This window comes from Theropithecus gelada, chromosome 9, assembly GCF_003255815.1.
Source record: "Theropithecus gelada isolate Dixy chromosome 9, Tgel_1.0, whole genome shotgun sequence".
NCBI classification, from domain to species: Eukaryota; Metazoa; Chordata; class Mammalia; order Primates; family Cercopithecidae; genus Theropithecus; species Theropithecus gelada.
In genome coordinates, this window is record NC_037677.1 from 123,338,507 (window position 1) to 123,343,508 (window position 5,002).

The window sequence follows — 5,002 nt, forward strand, 5'->3', positions numbered from 1 at the left end:
AGGTCAGGAGTTCAAGACCAGCCTGGCCAACACGATGAAACCCCGTCTCTACTAAAAATACAAGAATTAGCCGGGTGTGGTGGTGTACGCCTGTGATCCCAGCTACTCAGGAGGCTGAGGTAGGAGAACTGCTTGAACCCAGGAGGCAGACATTTCAGTGAACGGAGATGATGCCATGCACTCCACCCTGGGCAATGGAGCAAGACTCTGTCTCAGGGGAAAAAAAAGAGAGAGAGAGAGAGAGAGAAACAGAGAGAATGCAAGGTCTGAAGCTGTTGCAGCCCTTCTTTGACATGAGAGAAAAGATTGTCTGGGATGAAGCCCATAACTGAAGTCAAACAATAAGATGTGGAGACACAGGGTCTGGACATTTTCTGATGAACGTCCAGATGCATACCTAAAGCTATGCCTGGTTCTCACTCATGCGAAACAATAGATTCCTTCTACCTTCAGCTGGTGGGTTTTGGGGTTTGTTGTTTACAGACAAAAGTATTAAGTGGCACACAATTTGTTCTTGTTTTCCATAATTTTACTATTGAAGAACACTGAAATATCCCTCTCTAAGACACTGGGGATTTTAGCTAAAGTTAAAAGGTTAAAACACAGCCGCACACTCTGCCCCCTTCTTTGCCTTTATCAGTTCAGAAACAGAGCTCAGAGATAGTGGTGTCAGAGAGGATCCAGGAGCTGACTTCACTCTCCCCATAAATTTTCTTTCCCACATTGTCTTGCCTTTTAGAAGCCTGAAAATACTCTCTTCTTTATCTTGTCACCATGGAAGATTTGTGGCTCTTTGTTAAAATACTACTTAAGCAAGGCCCCTAAGCCACTGCCTTGAGAAAGAAATACTTTTGAAGTAAGGCCTCTCCCCCATGATGGGTAGAACACGCATTAACAAAACTTTTTCTTTTGTGCATCTGACTTTTGCTTTCAGGAAAGCATCTCAGCTAAGAACCTAAAAAGGGAAAGGAAAAAAATTATGTTTTCTCCCTACACTATCTTCTGTGTGTCTGCATCATTTTCCACTTTTCTACCTTTGTTCAGCTTCATCTTTCTATCTGGGATGGCCTTTTGCTCATCCCTGCATATCTAAAATTCTCTTCATTTTTCCAGAGTTTAGGTCAAATGATGCCTTTTCTGTAAGGAATTTAGTAAAGTATTCAGGGAAGATGAGGCATCAGCTCAGCAACTGACTCCCAAATAGTTTAAGAGACCAGTGTTCTGTGTGTTGCACTTGCACGTTTCTTATAACTGTGGAACTGTTTTGAATTTTTCATAAAGATTCAAAAAGTGTAAGCTCTTTGAGAGGCTTGTCATCAATAGAGAGAACTTCACAACCATATTATTAATATAATAACACTCTTCCTGTTGGGGTCGATTTGAAATAGCCCAAAACGCGTCCCTTCTCTTAGACAAGGTAGATGGGCCCCTTGTCAAATGCGCAAAGTATTCAGGATTTATCTGCATTCCTCGTGCACAGTAGGTACTCAACAGATGTTTTTTGAATGAATGAGTGAACAGGGATGGGTTCTACACACAGGCATCAATGCATTCGTTGTGTTTGGAAATCCATAAATCCTTTTTCTTTCTATTTTATCGATGTAAGAAAATATTATTAGTGTCCCAGGGTCTTCTCCCTCCATTCAAATAGGAGAGTAAGAAGGAGATTTTCTTTTTTTTTTTTTTTTTTTTTTTTTTTTTTTGAGACGGAGTCTCGCTGTGCTCCCAGGCTGGAGAAGGAGATTTTCTATCGACTGAAATAACTTTGCTTCCTCACTCTGTAACGGGATAATTGAAGATGCATGCAAAACTAATGGATTCTTGGTGAAAGAAAGGGATGCATGAAGAGAACCTGATATCATTGCACAATGACAAGAGCAGCATTTATTTATCAGAAAAATAAATTGGATTTGCTTGGCTCCTGGCACTGCCCCATTGTGATGCTAATTACACCTTTGCAGCAACTCATCTTGTTCTCCTGGGCGTCCCGCTGCTTTGTCTTCTCTCATTTGTTGGTGCTTCTTGCATCAGACGACCCCTCTGCCTGACCCTATATACAAGTGCAACGGCATATATGGGCGTAAAACCCGCCAACACCATCACGGGTATCGCACCTCAGAAAACAGAAAATTCCCACTCTTTGAGTAACCAGCAGGAGATCATACTCAGCTTGGGTGCTGCAGGGCTGACCTCAAATTCTAATTCCACTTAGAAAGCCTTGACTCTGACTACTCTCTCAAAAAGGTGCTGTCAAAGTGCCTGGTGGGGAACTCTCACCCCGTGTCTCATGTTGCTGAAAGGGAATTACATCAGGAGTTCAAAAGAGCCCATTTCTGGTCCCATAACAGTGCTTGTGTGACTTTGATTAATCGTTCAACATCCCCAGGTTTCAGGTTGCTGATCTGGGAAGTGGATACAGCATTAACAGCCCTAAGTTCTTCACAGAGTCATAGTGAGGGTCAAATGTATGTGAAAGTGCCATGAAAGAAAAGCAGCTTCCAACACCCAAAAATTCTATCAATATGTAGATGCTAGAGCAGTAGTTATAGAGGCATGAGACATCACAGCAAAGAGAAGATAGAATGGATTAAGGAACTCTGGGCCAATCTCCAGATGAAATAGAATGGCGGCCCTCCGCCGAGATGAGCCTGGCCCTCCGCCATACCTGTGGTTGATAGTATCACCAGGAAGGTGTTTATTGGACAAAGCTGTATAATATAAAGTCTAATTTTGGCATACATTAATTTAACCTGCATCTCCAACAGGTAACATCTGTGGCATCTGGTGATGTTTGGAATAGCAGAGAAAGGGCATCTATGGAAACTGTGTGGTGTCTTTGTTTCTCTCCCCATCTAGGAAGACATGGCCCTTGGCATCTTTTCTCACCTGCTTTTACATTCTGCTCGGTCGTGACTCTCCCTCTCTTGTGTATTTTCTCCTTCACTACTTCCCTCTCTTCAAATCACAGACACACTTAGACACCCCCCACATAGAAAGTCAAACCTCTGCAGGGCCACCTTTGCAAGCTGAAGGAGTCTCCTCCATCCCTTAGGTGCATGTTCCATGGTCTAAACATTCCGCCTGCTCAGTCTCTGGATAGCCTCGCACCAGAACTGCTTCCTCAAGGCCCCCACTGACCTCCTCACCTCCTCGCCAGGTGGTCTTTCCCCCTCGCTGTCCTTGACCCTGCTGACCAGCCACCCCATTCCTGGAGTTTCGCTTCCCATGAAGCACCCTGTGTTCCCCTCTCTGGGCGCTCCTCCCAGCTTTCTCAACTGGACTTCTTCTCTACTTTCCCCCATGGCCTCCAAAGTGGAGATCTGTCCCTTGGCCCAGCTCTTTCCCACTCCCCCCCATATCTACTTTCTTTGACCTTCTCAGCCCTCCCAGGCCCCGGCTAGCACTCTCTGAAGAGGACTCCAGAGCGTGAACTCTCCTGGCTCACTGCCAGCTGTGTGGCGTCTCCCATGTGTCCTAACCTGTGTGTGCCAGACACCCCTGCTCACCATCGGCCCACTGACATGCTTATGCCCCTCACACCGCCTTCTACCTCGAACTCTATATTTCTATCAAGTGGGCAAACATCCTTCCAGCCACCCAACCATGGAGTCATCTGCAGTGCCCCTTGCATTCTCTGCCAACCCTGAGAACTATTTAATTCCTTTTGCTGCAAATCATGCTCAAGCCATTATTGCGGTTCTCCCAAACACTAACCTTCCAACTGCCTTGCCTCCCACCCCAAGTATTTCTCTTTTTTCTTATTTTTTCTTTTTTTTTTTGTTCTCCCCCAAGCCTCAGTCTTGCAAGACTGCAAGTGCAGCTTTCATACGAGGTGTCAGAAATTAAAGCAATTCATCACATCCTCCCAAGCGTCTATTTTTTCTAACACAACTGCCTGGTCCATCTTCCTAAATTACAACATACAATTCCCAAATTCAAAAGCCACTATCAGCCCCCACAGTCACTTCTCACATTGCTTTCTGTAGAGTTCAGTCTCCTTCTCTTGGCATCTGAGCCCCTTGTAAGTCTTGTCCCAGCCATTTTTGCAGCTTTATTTCCTACTCCCCTTCACATGGACTGCATATTTCCTCATAAATGGAGTATCTGCCACTACCCAAGCACGGCCAGGACTGCCCCACCTCTAGGCCTTTGCTCACAAAGGTTCTTCCCGGAGTACCCTTCCTCACTTTCCATCTCTATTTGTCAAAATCATTTGAGGCCCAGCTCTAATCCACCTGTCAGGAAGCCTTCCCAGATTCCTGCTTTTCTGTCATGCTCATTAAAACCATGGGCATACATGCCTCATCTTTTCACTAAACTATAAATTCCTTTAGCGAGCAGGCCATTCCTCACTCACTGATGAATGAGTGCCACCCATCCCATGCTACCCATGCAATAATTATTCGCTATGATAAATTCATTTGCTGAAATAAATTCTCCTGGAGTCAGTTCAAAATCTCCTCTGAAATTAACCTTGATCCATTTCTTCCAATGTTCTCAAATTTTTCTTAGACCTAAATTTCCTCTTTTGAGTTATCTAGGTAGACTTGCTAGGTGTCCGGTGACCACAACATCCATCTTGAAACTTCAGGAAAGAACAATCCAATTCATATGAAATAACAGAATAATGTTAGATGAGGGGATGTTTGTGACCTATAAAATGCCCAAAGGAGAAATGTTGCTTGAATATTTAATTAGCAGTGATGCAAGTGATATGGTTTGACTGTATCCTCACCCAAATCTCATCTTAAATTGTAGTTTCCATAATCCCTACATGTTGTGGGAGGTAATTTAATCATGGGGCAAGGGGCAGTTACCCTTATGCTGTTGTGCTAGTGAGTTCTTCCGAGATCTGATGGTTTTACAAGGGGCTTTTCCCCCTTTTGCTCTGCACTTCTCCTTGCTGCCACCACGTGAAGAAGGATGTGTTTGCTTCCCCTTCTGCCATGATTATAAGTTTCCTGAGGCCTCCCCAGCCCTGCAGAATTGTGAGTCAATTAAG

At 44.4% G+C, this 5,002-nt stretch overlaps 1 non-coding gene across 1 annotated transcript; it reads right to left on the reverse strand.

Moving 5' to 3' along the window:
• Positions 1-3,789: 3,789 nt before the first annotated feature.
• Positions 3,790-3,864, reverse strand: LOC112632276. The gene has a single exon (XR_003121335.1). It is a non-coding gene; the product is annotated as a small nucleolar RNA SNORD60 (small nucleolar RNA).
• Positions 3,865-5,002: the final 1,138 nt, after the last annotated feature.